Source organism: Humulus lupulus, chromosome 8, assembly GCF_963169125.1.
Source record: "Humulus lupulus chromosome 8, drHumLupu1.1, whole genome shotgun sequence".
NCBI classification, from domain to species: Eukaryota; Viridiplantae; Streptophyta; class Magnoliopsida; order Rosales; family Cannabaceae; genus Humulus; species Humulus lupulus.
Genome location: NC_084800.1, coordinates 130,696,268 through 130,718,981, shown reverse-complemented (window position 1 = coordinate 130,718,981; position 22,714 = coordinate 130,696,268). Strand labels below are relative to the sequence as shown.

General features: G+C 40.8%; 1 long non-coding RNA gene across 1 annotated transcript; it reads right to left on the bottom strand.

Annotated features, from left to right (window-relative positions):
* Window positions 1-13,180: 13,180 nt before the first annotated feature.
* Window positions 13,181-13,554, bottom strand: LOC133794188 (uncharacterized). The gene is made up of 2 exons (XR_009875133.1): window positions 13,446-13,554; window positions 13,181-13,355 (listed from the first exon to the last, which is right to left on the bottom strand). It is a non-coding gene; the product is annotated as an uncharacterized LOC133794188 (long non-coding RNA).
* Between the last annotated feature and the right edge of the window lie 9,160 nt (window positions 13,555-22,714).

Genomic DNA, 22,714 nt, shown 5'->3' with positions numbered 1-22,714 from the left:
AGAATAAGATGAAGTAGAAGAAGAGAATAGAAAATTACACCAAGATCTGAGCTACCATCTTGTTGGAAATCTGGCTCTTGACTACCAAAGGATCATTGTAATGCCCCGGAATCCCTAATGCGGTTTAATGGCTGGATTAGTAGGCCGAGAGGGCCATAACTGTTTAATTATGTCATTAAATGAATATATGCATGTTTATGTGAATTATATTATAATATGATGTTAAATGCATGCATGTGGGTCCACATTTCATGATAGGGGTATTTTGGTAATTTGGCATGTTGAGGGCGTAATTGTATATTTATATGCATGTCGGTGATATATTTTTGAGGCCACATTATAATGTGGATTTGTTCAAGCTATTCGGCATGAGATGATATTTGAATATTAAGTAGTGGTTTAGTCATAACGGGATTAAGTTCGAGGCTCGGGGCGAGTCTCGAGATGTTTTAATGATTAGAGCGTTGCCGGGAATAAAAGGGTAATGGGATATGAATTATTGATATTTGGGAATATCGAGAATAGCGGGAATTGGAGGGTGTTAATTATAACTAACGAAATAGGTGAGAGATGATGATTTTACCCTTGGGAGGCTTTAGAAACTATTATTTGACCTAGGGGCATTAAGGTCATTTGGCTTGAGATATATATGGTTTTGGTAACCTGTAGAAGAACAGAACAAAACAGAGCCTCACCTCCTTCCTCACGTTCGTCATTTTCTCTTCTTTCTCCTTTGAAGTTTTTGATCCCAAATTGAAGAATCAAGCTAGGAAATCAAAGCTTGGAGGTTATAGACTTAGTTCATCTATTGAGGAGGATTCTAAACCAGCTTGAGGTAAGAAATTGTCCATGAGTTTTAAGTTATACTCTATTTTTCTTTTAGTTTTCAACCTATAGATTTTGATGTGGATAGTTGGAATTAATGGGAGATTTTGTGTAAGATTGGTTGGGTTTTGATGAAGGTGTGATGTAGATGAAATTTAGGGGTTGAATTGGATGTTTTGGTAAGGTTTGGGATTTGTTTGGAAGGTTGGTTTCAAGGGGAATCGCAAGTAGGGAAAAATCAGAGGTGTTGCTGGTCTAAAGCTGGCGCCCCAGCGCCAGTCCTAGCGCCCCAGCGCCAGTCCTAGCGCCCCAGGGCTATGCAGGGTAGAGAATGACCCTCTCTATTTCTGGGGCAGCGCCCAGCGCCCTAGCGTTAGTTGGCAGCGCCTAGGCGCTAGGTAAGTTTCAGGGAATGTTATTTTTAGGGCTCGAGATGGTTTTTAAGGCTCGGGGGTTGGTTCCTTTACCCCTTTTGAGTAGATTGAGAGTCTCGAGAGTGAGGGACTGATCTCGGGAGTGTGGTTTAGATTGTGAACCATTTATTGATTTACTTTATTAATGGTTTCTAATTGGTTATTATTAGGTAACCACTAAGGAATCTAAAGGTTGATCGTTCTCAATGGTCGTTCTTATATTATTTCTTGCTCGAACCTGAGGTAAAAAAACTGCAACCTATGTATATGACATGCATGATTGTTGTTGAGGTATGTTGGTTGTTAAATGTGGACATTGATTGCATATTAAATGCTAGCGAATATTGTTTACTTGTATATGGAACTGACTTGTCAGGGACACTGACCTAAGAGTCAGAAACGACATAAGCGTCCTGAATGCGGGGCCGAATGAAGATTAAATCTAATCGATACCAGCATTGAATGACTCTAAGGCATTAATGCTGGACCGACCCTAAGGTCGATGAATCTTATAAGCGCTTGGCTAGTCTAAGACTAGTTACTCAGAGCCAGAGCCAAAGGCCTAGGTGCCTGCTTGTCACATGGCTAGGGAACAGTGTTCCATAGTTATGACTCTAAAGTCATGAGGAAGGTTATGTTGGTGACTAGTCATCATGCACCTATCCTGTTTAAGCTAGTGAAAGGTTCACTTATCTGTTAAGCCCTGGTGACCCTATCGTCACATGGCTAAAGGAAGTTGTACCCATCTTAGTGACTTTTGCGACTGTCACTTACCTGTTTTGGACTGATAGTCCTGAATGATTATTACAATCATTGTTGATATTATATCATGCTATATTGTGTTTTTCTTGGTGGGCCTTGGCTCATGGGCGCTATGTGGTGCAGGTAAAAGGAAAGAAAAGCTCACCTAGCCTTGAGTGGAGAGCTTAGGTGGTGATGTGTGCATATGCGGCCGCTTGACCACCACGGCCAAGGAGTTCTCAGAGGAACTAGGGGGTTTACCATATTTTTGCCGCTTAGGTTGGCGGGTTTGTAAATTTGAAACAGTAATGACCATTTTGAGTTGTAAATAACTTGTAAATGTTTTTGATGGGCCCATGAACAGTTTTATTTATTAAATAAAATATATCCTTTCCTTTTGATTGGTTTTTCCACCTCAACCTGATAATAACACTTAGATGCACGTATTTAACCAAAGGAATCAGGTAGCGAGTCTAATTTCCAGTTCACCGTTCACCGTAACTGTTCTGGGGTAACCAGGGCGTTACAAGTTGGTTTTAGAGCATGCCAAGGTTAGGGTTCCTGTAGACTTGTTGGGCATGTACACACATCACTGAAGTCAAGCTCGACTCATGGTTTGGTAACTATTTATGTAGTTATATGTATAACTGCTTAAATATAGTATATATGCTTTACCTGTATGCATGAGACACCATGTTAAACCTGTGCCCTGAAATATTATATCCTCAGCAAATGTGTGCTAATTAGTACTAAGATTGCTGGAACATACTTATTAGTATTGTTGTTTGTAAATTATTATGTGATACATGCTAAGTGCTAAATGGTATAAACATGTATCTGCTTGTATAATTGTATGACTGTGGAATATGATAATTTTCTGCTTGTTCTTGGACCGTAAGGCGGCAAGAGGTTTAGTAATTAATACCTGACTGGCCGTATTGATCATTATTTCCGCAAGGTATAACATATAAGAATGAATCCAGGCCAGACAGATACTTCAGTTGGCCAGAGTGATCAAGACCAGAATAATAACAGTCAGGGTCAGGAAAATGAACAGTCACAGATTCCACAGCCACCTCCTATAAACTGGCAGCATATAGTTACTGATTTGTAGGCAACAATGTTGAGACAGGGAGAAGAGCTTCGTCTCCTGAAACAGCAGCAAGCGCCTGTAGTGGCCAGTGTATCAGAGGCACCTCCTGTGTCGGTGCCAGCAGCAGAGCAGCTGCCTGAGGTTGCAAATAAATGGGAGCCTCTTTATGAAAGGTTCAGGAAGCAACAACCTCCAGTATTTGAGAGCAGTGCAAATCCTGCCAAGGCAGAGCAATGGATGAGTATGATTACCACTATCCTTGATTTCATGAGGGTATCTGGTAATGAGAGGGTGGCCTGTGCCACTTATATGTTTCGGGAGGATGCCTGGATCTGGTGGGAGGTTATTACCCAGACCAGAAATGTTAATGCCCTGAGTTGGGAGGAGTTTCAAACTCTGTTTAATGAGAAATACTATAATGACGCTATCAGGGCAACAAATGCTGAGGAGTTCACCAAGCTACTTCAGGGGAATTTATCAGTCGCTGAGTATGCCTTAAAGTTTGATCATTTGACGAAATTTTCCATGGAGCTGGTGCCCACTGATGGGACCAGGAGAGAGAGATTTCTGTAGGGGCTACAGCCCAGATTAGCCCGTGAAGTACGTATCACCACTATGGCTGGGGTTACTACCTATGCACAAGTGGTTGAGAAGGCACTCACAGCTGAGAGTGTAGAGAACAAGATCTGGCGAGACAGTGCAGCCATGAAGGATTTTAGAAGGACAGGTCCTCCATTTGTTGGTTCTAGTAGGGGTGTAGGCCCCAGTGAGTAGAAAAGGAAGATTCCTGACACCTTCCCAGTTCCAGGTTCTGATAGGCGGCCCCGTGGTATTTTAATGGGTCGTCCAGGTGGTGGTGAAGTTTGGAAGTCTTATCCTGAGTAAGGCAAGAAGAGAAGAACCTAGGAAAGCGAACAGCTCGGCCCCAGCTCGAGTGTTCGCATTGATACAAGTAGAAGCTGAGGCTTCTCCCTCGGTTGTTACAGGTCAGCTTCTTAGTGCTGGAACCCTTTATAGTGCTACACATTCTTTTATTGCTAGTAGTATTATTAATAGATTGTGTAGACCTTATGATTTTTATGCTGTGGGGTTTGGAACTTTGTTATGCACTGGAGAGTTAGTGGTATCCAAGAGAAGGGTCAGATCTTTGCTAGTGACAGTGAAGGGCAGAGAGTTATTAGTGGATTTGATAGAGTTGGTTATGACTGACTTTGATATGATACTAGGTATGGATTGGTTGGCAAAGTATGGGGCAACCATTGATTGCAGAAGAAAGATGGTCACCTTTGAGCCTGAATGTGAGGATCCTTTTGTGTTTGTTGGTACTGTGCATGGACCTCGCATACCTATGATTTCTATAGTGAGGGCTAGGGATCTATTGCAAGGAGGTTGCATTGGATTCTTGGCCAGTGTAGTTGATACCACTCAGGTCATGCCAGTGAGACCAGAAGAGACCAGACTTGTTTGTGAATTCCTGGATGTGTTTCTAGAAGATTTACCAGGGTTGCCACCACACAGAGAAATTGAGTTCGTTATAGAACTAGCACCAGGGACGAAGCTAGTGTTAGAGAACCTTACAGAATGTCCCCAGCTGAGTTGAAAGAATTGAAGGTACAATTGCAAGAACTGTTAGATTTGAGTTTTATTAGACCTAGTTTCTCACCTTGGGGTGCGCCAGTTCTGTTTGTGAAAAAGAAGGATGGTTCTCTGAGAATGTGTATTGATTATAGAGAACTGGATAAGTTGACAATTAAGAATAAGTATCCTTTGCCAAGGATAGATGATCTGTTTGATCAGTTGCAAGGTAAGAAGGTATTCTCAAAGATCGACCTTCCTTCTGGTTATCATCAGTTGAGGGTCAAGGAGGGAGACATACCAAAGACTGATTTTCGTACCAGGTATGGGCATTATGAGTTCTTAGTCATGTCATTTGGATTGACTAATGCCCCTGCTGCTTTTATGGATCTGATGAACAGAGTGTTCAAGGATTATCTGGACCAATTTGTGATCGTCTTAGTAGATGATATTCTGGTATATTCTCAGACTAAGTTAGAGCATGAGCAGCATCTGAGATTGGTTCTACAGAGATTGAGGGAACACAGATTGTTTGCAAAGTTCAAGAAATGTGAGTTCTGGTTATCTAACCTATCCTTTCTTGGGCACATTGTTTGTAAGGAGGGGATTAAGGTAGATCCAGCGAAGATTGAGGCGGTCAAAGATTGGCCAAGGCCAAAGAATGCTTATGAGGTTAGAAGTTTCCTTGGATTGGCAGGTTATTATAGGCGTTTCGTGGCAGGGTTCTCAAAGATTGCTACTGCATTGACTGAGCTGACAGGAAAGAGCCAGAGATTTGTGTGGTCAGATAAATGTGAGAACAGCTTCCAGGAACTGAAGCAGAGATTGATTACAGCTCCGATTCTGAGTCTCCCAAAAGATCAGGAGAAGTTTGTGATTTATTGCGATGCTTTTCATCAGGGTTTGGGCTGTGTTCTGATGCAGTCAGAGAAGGTAATTGCTTATGCTTCTCGTCAGTTGAAGGAGTATGAAACGAGATATCCCACTCATGATCTAGAATTTGCGGCTGTGGTCTTTGCTTTAAAGATATGGAGGCATTGTCTTAATGGAGAGAAGTGTGAGATCTATACAGACCACAAGAGCCTGAAATACTTCTTCACCCAGAAGGACTTGAATATGAGGCAAAGGCGTTGGCTGGAGTTAGTAAAAGATTATGATTGTCAGATTTTGTATCATCCAGGAAAGGCCAACGTGGTAGCTGATGCTTTAAGCCGGAAGGCTCCGGGACAGATTTATGGTATGAGGCTGATAGCCAGGGAGTTAGCAGATGATATGACTAGAGCTGGTATAGAGTTGCTGGTGGCCCAGTTGGCTAATATTACGCAGCAGTCTACGCTGTTAGAGAGAATCAAAGAGGGTCAGCTGAGTGATCCACAACTGATCAAGATCAGAGAGGATGTTCTGGCTGGAGCATCCAGAGATTATACAGTGTCTGAGTTGGGCTTGTTGAGATACAAGGGGGGGATATGTGTTCCGTTAGACACTGTTTTGAGGCGACAGATTCTAGATGAATCTCATACTACACCTTACTCTTTGCATCCAGGCACCACAAAGATGTATCAGGATGTAAGATCGTTGTATTGGTGGCCGGGGATGAAGAGAGATGTGGTACAGTATGTGGCTAAGTGCTTGACATGTCAATAGGTCAAGGCTGAGCATCAGAGGCCGGCAGGGCTACTGCAGCCTCTGGATATCCCAGAGTGGAAGTGGGAAGACATCACGATGGATTTCGTGGTGGGCTTACCCAGGACTGTTGGTCAGCATGATTCTATTTGGGTGATAGTGGATCGCTACACCAAGTCAGCTCACTTTCTGCCAGTGAGGACTACTTATACAGTTGACCAATATGAGATCTCTATGTGAGAGAGATCGTACGCCTCCATGGAGCACCGAGGTCGATTTTGTCAGATCGGGACCCCACTTTTACTTCCAAGTTCTGGGGGAGTCTACAGAAGGCCATGGGGGCACAGTTGAAGTTCAGTACTACTTATCATCCTCAGATAGATGGACAATCTGAGAGGACGATCCAGATATTGGAGGACATGTTGTGGGCATGTGTGATGGGCTTCGGTGGATCTTGGAGTAAGTATCTACCTTTGATAGAGTTATCCTACAACAACAGTTATCAGTCTACCATTGGAGTTGCACCTTATGAGATGTTGTATGGTAGGAAGTGCAGATCTCCCATACATTGGGATGAGATAGGTGAAAGGAGACACTTGGGTCCTGAGGTAGTTCAGAGGACTAGTGAGGTCATTGAGAAAATTAGAGATCGGATGCTCGCTTCTCAAAGTAGACAGAAGAGCTATGCAGATCCCAACCGCAGGAACGTGGAGTTCCAAGTGGGAGACTATGTCTTCCTTAGAGTTTCACCATGGAAAGGGGTGAGAAGGTTTGGGAAGAAAGGCAAGTTGAGCCCTAGGTTTGTAGGTCCGTTTGAGATCCTGGAGAGGATCCGTCAGGTGGCTTACAGACTAGTCTTGCCTCCGGCGTTGACAGCCGTGCATAATGTGTTTCATGTTTCTGCTCTTCAGAGGTATGTATCTAATGTGAATCATATTTTGAGCTATGAAGATCTGGAGCTTGAGCCAGATCTCTCCTTTGAGGAGCAGCCAGTTCAGATACTTGACAGAAAGGATAAGGTCCTTAGGAATAAGACGATACCTTTGGTAAAGGTATTGTGGAGGAACAGCAAGGTCGAGGAAGCGACCTGGGAGCTGGAGTCAGATATGCAGAGTCAGTATCCCAAGCTATTCAGGTAAATTTCGAGGACAAAATTTCTGTAAGGAGGGAATAGTTGTAATGCCCCAAAATCCGTAATGCGGTTTAATGGCTGGATTAGTAGGCTGGGAGGGCCACAACTGTTTAATTATGCCATTAAATGAATATATGCATGTTTATGTGAATTATATTATAATATGATGTTAAATGCATGTATGTGGGTCCACATTTCATGACAGGGGTATTTTGGTAATTTGGCATGTTGAGGGCATAATTTTATATTTGTATGCATGTGGGTTATATATTGTTGAGGCCACATTATAATGTGGATTTGTTCGAGCTATTCGGCACGAGACGATCTTTGAATATTAAGTAGCGGTTTAGTCATAACGGGATTAAGTTCGAGACTCAGGGTAGAGAATGGCCCTCTCTGTTTCTGGGGCAGCGCGCCATCACTAGTTGGCAGTGCCTAGGCACTAGGTCAGTTTCAGGGAATGTTATTTTTAGGGCTCGGGATGGTTTTTAAGGCTCGGGAGTTGGTTCCTTTACCCCTTTTGAGTAGATTGAGAGTCCCGAGAGTGAGGGATTGATCCCAGGAGTGTGGTTTAGATTGTGAACCATTCATTGATTTACTTTATTAATGGTTTCTAATTGGTTATGATTAGGTAACCGCTAAGGAATCTAAAGGTTGATCGTTCTCAAGGGTCGTTCTTATATTATTTCTCGCTCGAACCTGAGGTAAAAAAACTGCACCCTGTGTATATGACATGCATGAATGTTGTTGAGGTATGTTGGTTGATAAATGTGGACATTGATTGCATATTAAATGCTAGCGAATATTGTTTACTTGTATATGGAACTGACTTGTCAGGGACACTGACCTAAGAGTCAGAAACGACATAAGCGTGCTGAATGCAGGGCCGAATGAAGATTAGTTCTAATCGATATCAGCATTGAATGACTCTGAGGCATTAATGCTGGATCGACCCTAAGGTCGATGAATCTTATAAGTGCTTGGCTAGTCTAAGACTAGTTACTCAAAGCCAGAGGCAAAGGCCTAGGTGACTGCTTGTCACATGGCTAGGGAACAGTGTTCCATAGTTATGACTCTAAAGTCATGAGGAAGGTTATGTTGGTGACTAGTCATCATGCACCTATCCTGTTTAAGCTAGTGAAAGGTTCACTTATCTATTAAGCACTGGTGACCGTATCGTCACATGGCTAAAGGAAGTTGTACCCAGCTTAGTGACTTTTGCGACTGTCACTTACCTGTTTTGGACTGATAGTCCTGAATGATTATTACGATCATTGTTGATATTATATCATGCTATATTATGTTTTCTTGGTGGGACTTGGCTCATGGGTGCTATGTGGTGCAGGTAAAGGGAAAGAAAAGCTCACCCAGCCTTGAGTGGAGAGCTTAGGTGGTGATGTGTACATATGCGGCCGCTTGACCTCCACGGCCAAGGAGTTCTCAGAGGAACTAGGGGGTTTACCATATTTTTGCCGCTTAGGTTGGCGGGTTTGTAAATTTGAAACAGTAATGACCATTTTGAGTTGTAAATAACTTGTAAATGGTTTTGATGTGCCCATGAATAGTTTTATTTATTAAATAAAATATATCCTTTCCTTTTGATTGGTTTTTCCACCTCAGCCTGTTAATAACACTTAGATGCACGTATTTAACCAAAGGACTGGGGTAGCGAGTCTAATTTCCAGTTCACCGTTCACTGTAACTGTTCTGGGGTAACCAGGGTGTTACAATCATGGTGTGGGAAGTGCACTCTTTGAGCATAATCCTTGGATAACGTTATTATCTAGTCTGTCATTCGAGGCATTTGCGCTGGGATCTTGGCCAGTGCAAGCACTTCATCATCATGGTTTAGGGCCCATGCATACTGCATCTGTGAGCACCTCAATATGTCCCCCAGGTGGGGTCACCAGAGGTAGTTTCTACTCGCCCTTTCACTGGAGGAGATCCATGGGCTATTGGCTGTGGAGCATCTGACACTTGGCCTTGAGCTTGTGGAGGTGGCACCTTCTGATGAGGGGGCTCAACTACTGCTAGAGCTTGGGTGGGGCATGCTCCAGCCCTGGCATACTGGTGAAGATGCTTTAATTTGATGATATTCTTAATCTCATCATGAAGTTGCCTGCAGTCGGTGGTGTGGTGTCCAACGTCATTGTGGAACTAGTAGAATTTCAAAGTATCCTTTCGATCCCTGTCTTTCCGGATGGGTTGGGGTCTCCAATAGTGGACCTGCTGCTCCGTGGCAGTGAAAATATTCTCTCGAGTATCAACTAAGTCGGTATACTCATCATATTGAAGAATGTACTTCTCCTTAGGAGTGTCATTTCTCTTCTACTTCTTATTCTTGCATTTTCCCTCGTGTTTGCTTCCACTTGGGAGCTCGCTAGGCGCCATTAACTAGGCAATAGTCATTGTTCTAGCACTGAAAGTAGGTTGATAAGCACTAAATCCAATGGGAGCTACTCCATACTTGGTGGGCGTAGTGCTATAGCCAGTTTGAGGAATAACGACTATATACTATGGGGCACTCATAACGCTTGTGTGCACATGAGTGTAAGGTGAGAACTAGGGGACCCGATGATGTGGCAGCTGGGATTGTAGGAGCTGGGATTGTAGGAGTTGGAAGGAGACTGGCCCTTCGAAAGCTCCAATTTGGGCATCCTCCCAATAAATTTATTCTTGGGCCTGATGAATGAATTCATCAAGCATGTGGAATCCGCGCCTCTGCAAGTCATCCCATAGTGGAGAACCTAGTTGGATTCCACCTTGTAAGGTCATTAACTATTGACCATCGTCGACCTTCTTGGTCTTTGCAGCTTTTTCCTTGAAGCGCTTTATGTACGCTTTAAGGGTCTCAAAAGGTCCGTTCTTAATATTGGACAAAGCATTGACCTTGAACTGCACCCTCCAAGTAGCTATGAATTGTCTTCAAATGGCGGCAGAGAGATGGTGCCAAGAATGGATTAAATCGGGCCAGTTCTTCTTGAACCACTTGTTGGTCGGTCTCATCAAGGTTAACGGGAAGACGTGGCATCTAACTTCTTCAGAGACGCGGTGCACCGATATCAATCTGTTGAATTTGGATAAATGGTTGGAAGGGTCCGTAACTCCACTGTAGGGAGTGATGTCTGGCATCTTGAAGCCTTAAGGTAACAATGCTTCGACAATGTGTGGGGCACATGGCCCCCCATCTTTAGCATAATCTTTGTCAAGTTCTCTAACTTCCCGCAGAGAGGGTCATTGTTGGCATCTGTGCTGGATATGCCCTCTGCTCGGGCATGGCTTCTCCCCTCCGAGCGTTGAGCTTGTCTTGGAGGTCTGATTGCGGGAGGTCCTTGAGAGTTGCTTTGTTCCTGCGAGCATTTAAGTTGTCTCACAGATCACGCTGCTTGTCGCTGCGGCATCCATCATTAGGGAATCTGACTTCTGTTTCCCCTTCAGGATCAACGTAGTCATTGTTAATCGAGACATTGATTCCTTGTCCTCGGTTCACGAAGACTTCTCTCTTGTTGGCTCCTTGCCCAGTGTTTCCCCGGCGCTGGCGAGGTATAGACACTACAAGAAAAAATGCTTTTAATAACACCGAAAATGTGTTATCAAAACATACGATAACACTTTCTGATGTGTTAAGACCGACTATGTTATCGTAGGTAAGGGTACTTTACATAACACTTTAACAGTGTTATACAGATGTGTTATTGTACTGTCAACGATAACACAATTTCTGTGTTATTTTAATATATAGATAAGTGTTGAATTATGTTATTTATAGTCAATTCTATAACACTTTTTTATGTTATACTACACTTTAGTATAACACTTTTTTTTGTATTATACTACACTTTAGTATAACACATTTTTTGTGTTATACTACACTTTAGTATAACACATTATTTGTGTTATATAATGAAGTTTGCATAACATAATTCTTTGCATAAAAAGTGTTATTGTAATAGATATTATAACTCAATTTTCGTATTATTGTTATATTTAGATATGTTTAAATTCTCATTATATATTTTATTTATATAACACTAATTTATTCTATTATATTTTAAATTTTTTTTATGTAATTAAAATTAGCTTTCTAATATATACTAGCATCATCAAATGAACTTGATTTTCAAATAACAAAAAGTAAGAACATTCTACATTGAATTAACAATCCACAATTTAGTTTAAAACATTCAACACTGTCATCAACAACAAAATATTCTTTAAGTATTCAAGGAGTCTAAAAGTTACTACTTTCAACACAAAGAAATAAACAAAGTTACTACTTTCAAGGAGTCTTAAGTATCCTTTTATACTTCGCTTGTCACATCTGCAAAATAAACAAAGAAATATTTTATTGTTATTATCTAGCATCACAAATTACTTCAAGAAAAATGCTATGGAATTTATATCCAAGAAAGGACACCACATACAAAATAATGGATTCACAACTACACCAAAGTAAACAAAGAAACCAAACACTAAATTATAAGACATTAGTTATTTTTTGAGTATGAAAATGTACCTCTTGGAATAACTTTTTTAGAAGGCCATGCAACTGTGGAACCAACTGCTTCTTGTATTGTAAGCATCGCATGATTAGGACGAAATAAGTAAGATTTTGGTACAATAGCAACATCAACCCATAGTCGCATAAAGTCTGGTCCAAGAGGCTTTCCATGTACAGTTATCTTTGGATCACTAGAATCCCAACGACCTTCAGCAACAATTACATCTGCCCAGTCAAGCAAGTAGCAAGCATTCTTCCCTTCTGTAAAGTTATGTCTTTTTTCTAGTGCAATACTCTACCAAATTTATTTTAAAGACAATATATTAGTTTCTGTAATTGTTCTTCTAAAATGAAAATTTAAAACAATAACAACTTTTATAATTTACCTTAGGGGATTGAATATTGGTTGACTGCGGTACATTGCGAGACTGTCCTTCGCTTGGTGTCACTTTACCACCAACCTAAATATAAAACCAAGATAAGTTTCATGGAAGAAAAGAAAACTAAGGTTTATAAGTGCAAGATAGAAATACCACCAAGTGTTCTTTAAGTAGATTCATCATTTCAGTCATTTTGAGCTTCATATTATGTTGCTCTTCTTCTAACTTGGAGATCTTGCTATTACACATATTAACAACAGTTAGCTTTGACCTTGTTACGCCTCTTCCTTGTCCAATTAAACGACCAGATTTTGGGTTACCAAACAATTTTGTCAAGGCATCCTCATCAGCGTTGTCTGTAGTTCCAGATTTTGGGTCTTCAAGGAGAATCTCATTCAATGAACCCTGCATATAAATTAGTATAACTAATGTATGCATTATGGGAAATAAGTAAAAACTTCACAAAAATTAAATGACTAATACTCACAAAAATATCAGAAGCCGTTGGTTTACAGGTTCACCATTCTTCTTGGTATGGGCTCTCCGAAAAGCATCGATTCTAGATATTTTAACATCCTCATTTTCTTTCTTCTACACAATACATCAATAGAGATTATAAAATAGAGACTACAATAATGGAAGCAAAAATACAAACAGTATAAAACTTAATTATTACCATATCATCGATTGTTCGAGCATATCCTCTTCGACTTAAGGTGTGTGGAACAACTTTCTTTCTTCTCTCTTGGTATTTGGCCCTTATATCCTATTTAATAAATAAGTAAAAGAGGCATAACTATATTTAATTTAACACCAACAGAGATAAAAGAGGTAGCAACATCACTTCTTACATCATATTTCTTACCAAATGTTCTTTACTAATTTTTTTGGCAACAAATGCTCTCCATTCTACATCACTTTTTATGCAATCCAGCTTTAAGGCTAGTCGTTCACTCTCATTTTTTGCATTGATAATATCCTTTACAAATCTAGATTTCCCAGCTCTCCATAGTTCTGCCATCATTTCAAAGCACATCTTTTTTTGCCAATCATCATGTAAGTCATATTGTGCCTACAATAGAATATAGAATAACATATTATATGTTTAAGTGTAGAGCTGAATATATATAAAAAAATACACTCATAAAACTTGTAATTCTACCTGAATAGATGCCCAAAGAACATCTCTCATAATTGGTGAAACTTTCCTCCAATCTGAAATAGTGTAAGGAACAACCTCTCGCACAAGAGCGCCCACAAAAGAAGAAAATTGCACTGAGTTAGTACCAACTGGTTGCCCTTTTTCATTCCAATTTAGTATCCTTAAGTCATTGTTCCTCTTGGTAAGATTTGCCAATAGAGTTTTTCCCCTTGTCTTCTTGGCTAAGTTCATTACATTCGCATCTACATCTTGAGGTATTTCTTCAATCTCAGTTTGATTTGCCTCATCAGTTGTTTTTTGTAATCTAACAGATTTTCTAAGAGGTTGTTCAAGTTCTATCTCAGCCACTTCTTCACATTCTACATCAGGCACTTCTTCACATTGTGCAACAGCCCCTTCAAATTCTACCCCAACCCTTTCCTCATCAGCTATCTCTTCATGTTCCTCCCTTACTCCCTTTTCACAAACACTATCAACTACCTTATCTACTTCATAATTAAGAGATCGTCTAGTTTTTGAACTTCCAAGTGACATCTCCATGTCTTCCACATCATCATTTGGATCTAGCTCTGTATCATAGACCATACGACTAGTTCCTGCTCTAGTACTAAAAGCAGGTGGTGAATCAATTACAACTCTAACAGGTGCAAAAAACCTACGAAGAGCACTCTTTTTCTTTAAAACAGGGCTTCCAAGCAACATATCGTCACAATCAGCTTGAGTCTTCAATGATGCTTTTCGCTTTTTGGCCACAAGATTTCATAAAGCACCTGGACGAAGGTGTTTTTTTGGAGATCTTCGTAATGTACTCATTTTTCAAGTTGAAATTGCTGCAATATAAAAAGAAAGATAACATAGTATATAAATCAGAAATGCGGATCACCAAAGAGTAATAAACATACACCAAAACCATAAAACCAAAATTATTTCATTCAAATTAAAATAAAATCATAAAGTGCACCGTAGAGAGTAATAAAACCAGATTTGTTTCATTCAACAAAAGAGTAATAATACACCAAAATTACATACAAAAAGTGTAAGGAGATTTGTTTCATTCAAAGTACATAAGAGACAACAGGAAACTCAATTTTCTTCATTGGATTCAAGTCCAAAACACCCTCTATTTGAATCCTTTAAAGCTATATACCAATTACTTGACTCATTCACCCTTGCATAAAAAGATTTTTTCACTTGTGAAGCTAATACAAATGGATCCCTAATGGATTGAGCTTGTCCTCTATTAAAATTTACAAGCATATAGAACTCCGACTCCTTAACACCCATTTGAATATTCGCCCAATCGCACCAAAATAATGGCACCTTAAAAGTGTGATAATCAAGCATAATTATATCCTTGATAACACCAAAATACTCTTCTTTATCATTCAATTGCCCACTGTCATGTGCTTCCAAGTATACACCACTGTTTTGAGTTGTTTTTTCAGCTCCATTTTTATGGAATCAAATTCCATTAATCATGTACCCTTTGTAGGAAGTGACACCGCGACTTGGACCTTCAGCTAATTGAGCTAACATGTCATCTACTTTGTTCATGTTAGAAATCTGAAAATAAAAATATACATGTAAGAAATTTGTACACTAAAACAAAACGTAAACTTTTATCTTTGCAATAGAATACAACCTTTTCATAAACCATAACGGGAACCCTTCAGAATGTCGATTCCACAACAAAGTTTGATTGTTATTCAGATTTGAGTGTCTTTCTTTCAGCTCATCCATATGGACATTGAGAAATGGTCTACAATATCCGAGTTAAACAACACATACCGATGTGCTACTGCCAAGTTCAATCGGTCAAGTTCAAAGCACTCTGCTGCTGATAGTGGATTTTCTTCTAGTAATGTACTATCTTGATTATCATTTTTCTTTAAAAATGTTTCACAAACGCGTACAAATTCAACAGCAAGATAGCGATTTGCAATACATCCTTCTGGTCATGCATAGTTTTCTACAAATCCTTTCAATACTTTCATATATATCTCAAAATGGTACATCCATCGAAATTGCACCGGACCACAAAGTCTAACTTCTTGTGCTAAATGAACAACCAAGTGAATCATTGGATCAAAGAAAGAAGGAGGGAAATATTCTTCTAGTTGACAAAGAATTTGTAATGCCCCAAATTTCCTAATAAGGTTTAGGACCTTGATTAGGAGGCCGGGAGGGCCATAATTGATTTAATATGTTATAAAATGAATATATGCATGTTAATGTGAATTATATTATTATATGATGATAAATGCATGCGTATGGGAGTATTTAAAATGATAAGGGCATTTTGGTAATTTGGCTTGTTGAGGGCATATTTGTAAATTGGGTGCATAATGTAATATGTGAATGAGATCTCATTATTATGGAGATCTATTCGAGCTATGCGGCATGAGACGGTCATATATAATGAGTTAGCGGTTTTATCATAACGGGGTCAATTTTGGGGTAATAGAAATGTTTATTTGGTGATAGATTGGGAATGTTTGAGAACAGGGTGAAATTCTGGGACTTTTGACTATAGTGTCCCTGGGGGTGTTTTCGGGACCCCGAGCACTAGGTTTTATTTAAGGTTACTTAAGCTTGAAGTAGCTTGACAGATAAGAACATACGTTAGAAACTTCTCGTTCTCTCTCAAAAGAGTCCGTTTTACCGTTTGAGCCTTTTTGAGGGAATCTTGAGTTCTGGGAGTCGGAATCAAGCGAGGGTCGAGGCATAGCGATCCTAGGAAAGATTAGAAGCTTCTTAACTGAAGGATTTGACGAGAAACAACCCAATCAAAGGTAATCTAAGTTTTAAGTTTTAAGTTTTTAAAGTTTTAAAGCTTAGAATTGAACTTTGTTAATTGTTGAGTTTTTGGTTGGTTTGAACCTTGGGTTTTGGAGTATTGGGAAGCTTAGGAACTTTGATTTGATGATTGGGTAATGTTTGGGTATGTTTTTGGAAGATTTGGAGTGTTTAAAATGCGTTTGGGAATGGCCCAGGGTTGGGGGCCGCGGCCCTGTTCTTGTGCGCCGCGACCCTAGTTCAAGAAGTAGGTGTCAAGAAGTGAGCCTTGCTGGGCGCCGCGGCCCTAGATGGAGGGCGCCGCGGCCCTTGCCTCAGAGAACCCTGGGGGACGCGGCCCAAGGTGCTAGGGCCGCAGCCCTTGCCCTGGTTTCGCCCCGTTTGCTCGTTTTGACCCCGAGAACTTAGTTATGGGCCTCGGGAGTGTCCCTACTACTTGGATTAGTTTGGATTGATATCTTCGGGGCTAGATATTGGTGTGAAACCTTTGATTATCATGTTGTTAATGGTGTTTCATATATGGTTATGATTAGGTGACCGCTAAGGACTTAAAGGTTGATCGTTCTCAAGGATCGTTCTTATATTGGTACTAGCTCGAATCGGAGGTAAGAAAACTGCACCCTGTGTATATGTGACATGCATGGCTATTATGGATGCATGTTGGTTGATTATTGAGCATGACATGCATGGATATTATGATGCATGTTGATTGGCTATGGTGTATGACATGCATGGCTATGAATGATGCATGTTGCATGTTTAAATGTAAACATTGTTAGCATAATGAATGCGTGGCAAATCTTGTCCATTTGCATATGATTATTATTGAGGCATGCTGGATAATTAAGTGTGATTCATGTAATGCACGAGAAACATGTGATAGGGCATGCCATGAACGATGAATATGAGATTGGTCAGAGCTTGAGTCTCTGAGTTTATGCATGATCATGACTGTGCTAGAAACTGTTTAGTAAGCATGCTGAATGCCTTATTCTTGGATAACTGGCATATGATACATATTGATAGCATTGCTTACTTGTGTATGGACTGAATACAGAATCGACAAAAGTGTTAGTATCAGCTGTGAGGCTGTGACTTACTTGTCAGGCTCGGCAGTGTTACTGGACACAGGTCAGGAAGCGCTGACTTACTTGTCAGAACGGCCTTAGCTTGAATCACGCAAGCCAACAGAGATTAGATCTAATCGATTACTAGCATTGAATGACTCAAGGAGCATTAATGCCTGACCGACCCTGAGGGTCGATGAATAAACATAGCTTGAAGGCTAGTGGCTTACCTATCAGCCACTCTCCTGCTAGAAAACAGAGCTTGAAGGCTAGTGGCTTACCTATCAGCCACTCTCTTGCTAGAAAACAGAGCTTGGAGGCTAGTGGCTTACTTAACAGCCACTCTCCCGCTACAAAACAGAGCTTGGAGGCTGGTGGCTTACTTAACAGCCACTCTCCCGCTACAAAACAGAGCTTGGAGGCTAGTGGCTTATGTAACAGCCACTCTCCCGCTAGAATAATGTGATGTGCACCCATTGGTTTGAAAGATTTATGTTCAGTGTGGTTATAATGATAATCATTTGATAATATTTATGAAAAGCATTATGTTTTCTTGCTGGGCTTCGGCTCACGGGTGCTATTGGTGCAGGTAAAGGCAAGAGGAAGCTAGACCATCCTTGAGTTGGAGGGCTTAGGTGATGACGTGTACATATGCAGCTGCTCGACCTTCACGGTCGAGGTTTAAAGTGGAACTAGGGTTGAACCCTGTTTTGCCGCTTAGAACGGCCTGTTGTAAATATTTTCTGTAATAAACTCTGAATTGTATTTTCGGGATCCCAATGTATATGTTAAACGTTCTAGTGAAACGTTTTATCTTAACCAAAATGTTTAATCCCTAAACCGCTAATCATACTTGGATCACGATTTTGGCCAAATGACTCGATTAGTGAGTTTAGCACTATTTACAAGGCACACCGTAACGGTCCCAGGAGTTGGGGCGTTACAACTTGGTATCAGAGCGAGCCAAGGTTTATGGTTCCTGAAGACAAGCTGGGCATGTACACTCATCACTGAAGATAGCTTCACTCAAGGAATGGTAATCATTTCTGTAGCTATGTGTATAGCTGTTGGAATAAAATGTGAATGCTTTACCTGTACATTGTATTAGGGAGCATGAGATTCTGATAGAGCCTGGCTCTTGACTATATGATTATATGCTCCGTGAATATATATATGACTGTGATCATATGTTTGCCTGCTCCATGAATATATAATTGTGTTATTTGCATGCTGGGATTGGAGGCATGGTTTGAGTATTGGAAGAGCAGGGAATATGAGTAAAGTATGAATGCCATGGGCATGTTTTCAGCACTACAAGTAGACTATGATTGTGGTGTGGTAAGATTTATCCCGTGGGGAAAGCCCTTGATATGGTTATTGTGACTAATGGGTCAAGTTATTGACTGCAGATTGAATCAGCAGGTTTATATTCAAGGCAGGTTATGAGGCCTGGTGATAGTTACATAGAGGCTGGGAGTTACAACCAGGGTATTAGTTCTTCGTCTGCATCTCTGAATGTTCAGCAGACGCTTACAGATTTGCAATTAATATTGTAGAGGCAGGAGGAAGAGATCAGGTACTTGAAGCAACAATGGAGTCTGTTGGGGAGTACTTCTTCCTTTGCTATGCCAGGGGTGGCATCAGTTTTAGCTCAGCCTAGGGTTGAGAATAGATGGGAATTTCTTTGTGGAAGATTCCTGAGGTTTTATCCTCCAATCTTTGAGGGAGGCCTAGATCCATTCAGAGTTGAGCAATGGATGGGCATGATCAGCTCCATTTTTGATAATATGGGACTGGTAGGTCATGATAGAGTGATATGTGCTACATGTGTATTGCGGGATGATGCCCAGACATGGTGGGAGGTAGTATCCCAGACATGAGATACAGCTGTGATGGACTGGAAAGAGTTTAGGCAGCTGTTTAATGAGAAGTATTATTGTGATGTAGCTAAGACTGCCAAGATGAATGAGTTTCTTAATCTTGTTCAGGGTGGTGCGTCAGTGACTGTATATGCTACTGAATTTGATGAGTTGGCCAAGTTTTCCTTAGACATGGTACCCACAGATGTGGCTCGGATGGAAAGATTTATCCGGGGGTTGAATCCTGGAATAGCTCAGGGCATTAGAGTTGCCCCAATGTATGAAGTCTCTACCTATGCTCAGGTGGTAGAGAAGGCTCTTGCTGTTGAGAGTATAGTAGTTGGGCAGCAGAGTGCTGGAGAGCAGGGAGCCCAGATAGTGGTACCTCCACTTAGTGGAGCAAGCAAGAAGAAAAGCTGGAAGACTGATATAGTATGCAACCGGTGCAAGAGGCGTCATCTGGGAGAATGCCGAGCAAAAGCATGTTTCCTATGTGACATGGTTGGACATCTCAAGAAGGATTGCTCAAGGCTAAGGGAGCTTGAGCAGATGAGGATAGACAACTCGACTCCAGCTCGAGTGTTTGTTCCAGAACAGTCTTGAATGGCAAGGAAAGTATAGTAATTCTTGAGCTTGTGAGCAGAAAGTCTTGTGACAATTGGCACTGTGCATGGATTCAATATATTTATGATACCGGGTGTGAGGGCTGAAGTTTGTGCAGGGAGGTGCATGAAGCTCTTAGCCAGTGTGGTGGATACCACCTAGATTGTGTTAGTGAGATCAAGACAGACTGGACTAGTCTGTGAGTTTTGAATGTGTTCCCAAGTGGTCTGAAAGGGCTCTTTTTATGAAAAGGGACTAGAATGGTGTTTGATTTAGTGCCAGAGAGGGAATCAGATGTAAACACTGTTTCGAGTGGCTCAGTGGGGTTGTAAGAATTAAAGAGTTAGTTGCTGAGTAAGATGGAATCCTTTAGGGTGGAACTTGGATCTGGTTAAGACCAGTTAGAGATCAGAGTGAGAAAATTATGTAAAGGATTGAGCTAGTATCATACTAGAGCACTGCGAGTGCTGAGTATATCTTGAGAATTGGTTTATCGCCAAGTGTTTGTGTATCAGATAAATAGTGCATTCAAGGGTGGATTTGAATGGGGTTTGTGATCGTCTTGGACGATGGTATAGTGGTGTTTTCTCTGTGGAGAATTGCCAAGAGTGAAAAGTGCCTTGGGGACAGGAGTGACCATGAATTGGAAAGATACTTCAAGTGCCTTGGGGAGAAAGTGCTGGGTCTTTATAGACCAGGACCAGTTAGTGGGTTGTTATGACATCCTAGTGGCAGAGAAAAGGTGATTGCCTATGTAACATGTTGATTAAAGAATCAGACCAGGACTGGATAGAGTTTCTGGCGGGCCGAGTGGCCAATTTATTGTGTGAGATTATTATCTCAAGAAGGATAGAAAGGAAAGATAGTTGAGTGAGCCACAGACGGGCAAGATTGAATGGAAAGCTTTAGCTGGATTGGCTAAGGGTTGTGTAACGACAGACGTGGATTTATGGTGGTATAGAGATCGGACTTGGGATCCGATGGACAGTGAGATTAACTAGGAGATTCTGGATGAATCTCATGCTATTCTTTTATTCGTTTCATTCAGGCATCGTGAAAGGGTAACATGATATGGGAATTTTATAGTGATGGCCTGAGATGAATGGGCATATATCGAGGCATGTATAAAGTTCTTAACCTGTTAGCAGGTCGAGACAGTGTATCAGGAAACAGCAAGGCCATTACAGCCTTTGGGTGTTTCATAGTGGGAATAAGTGAGCATCGCGATGGGTTTCGCGGTGGGATTCCCAGGTTGATGGATTGAAATGATTTGGCATTAAGTCATTGTGGACTGGTAGTCCAAGTGAGTCTAGTGTATCAGTAAGGACAGGTGAAAAGTATAGCTGATCTATATTTGAATCTCCTTGTGAGAAGGATAGAGAGCCTTCGTGAACTCAAGGTCTATCTTATCAGACGAAGACTCTAATGTTACTTCCAGGTTATGGAAGGGTGAGAGACGGCGATGAATAGATAGATGGAATTTTGTACAGATCGTTGTTCTCGGGCTGATTATAATCAGAGGGAGAACTGTCCAGTGTTGAAAGGGTACCTTATGAGATAAGGTATGGTAGAACATGTTCGTCACCCTTTCATTGGAGTGAGATGGGTGAGATGTTACATCTGGAGCATGAGATGGTCCAGGGAACCATAGAGATTATTAGGGGTTGGAGCAAGGATGCTCACTTCTTAGATTAAATGGAAAGTGATACTAAACTGAAAAGCAGGGACATGGAGTTCCAGGTAGGAAGTTATGTCTTCCTAAAGAATCACCATGGTAAGGGGTGATGAGTAAAGGCAAGTTGAGCCTAGATTGGTATGACAGTTTAAGTCCTGGATAGGACTGGTCAGATTATCTTTTGTTGGACCATAGTTTAGGTTCCGATAGTTGTACATTGTTTTGTGCATTTCCATGCAGTGGACATGGGTTGAAAGAAATCATGAGTTGAGTTACAAGGTTCTGAGGAACAAAGTATACCATGATTCAAAGTATATTGCAGAAACAATGAGGTCAAGAGAATGACCTGGGAAACTGGAATTGGTTGTGCGGAATTCTTCTTCCGGGCTGTTCAGATAAATTTCGAGGACGAAATTTCTGTAAGGAGGGGATAGTTGTAATGCCCCAAATTTCCTAATAAGGTTTAGGACCTTGATTAGGAGGTCGGGAGGGCCATAATTGATTTAATATGTTATAAAATGAATATATGCATGTTAATGTGAATTATATTATTATATGATGATAAATGCATGCGTATGGGAGAATTTAAAATGATAAGGGCATTTTGGTAATTTGGCTTGCTGAGGGCATATTTGTAAATTGGGTGCATATTGTAATATGTGAATGAGATCTCATTATTATGGAGATCTATTCGAGCTATGCGGCATGAGACGGTCATATATAATGAGTTAGCGGTTTTATCATAACGGGGTCAATTTTGGGGTAATAGAAATGTTTATTTGGTGATATATTGGGAATGTTTGAGATCAGGGTGAAATTTTGGGACTTTTGACTATAGTGTCCCCGGGGGTGTTTTCGGGACCCCGAGCACTAGGTTTTATTTAAGGTTACTTAAGCTTGAAGTAGCTTGACAGATAAGAACATACGTTAGAAACTTCTCGTTCTCTCTCAAAAGAGTCCGTTTTACCGTTTGAGCCTTTTTGAGGGAATCTTGAGTTCTGGGAGTCGGAATCAAGCGAGGGTCGAGGCATAGCGATCCTAGGAAAGATTAGAAGCTTCTTAACTGAAGGATTTGACGAGAAACAACCCAATCGAAGGTAATCTAAGTTTGAAGTTTTAAGTTTTTAAAGTTTTAAAGCTTAGAATTGAACTTTGTTAATTGTTGAGTTTTTGGTTGGTTTGAACCTTGGGTTTTGGAGTATTGGGAAGCTTAGGAACTTTGATTTGATGATTGGGGAATGTTTTGGTATGTTTTTGGAAGATTTGGAG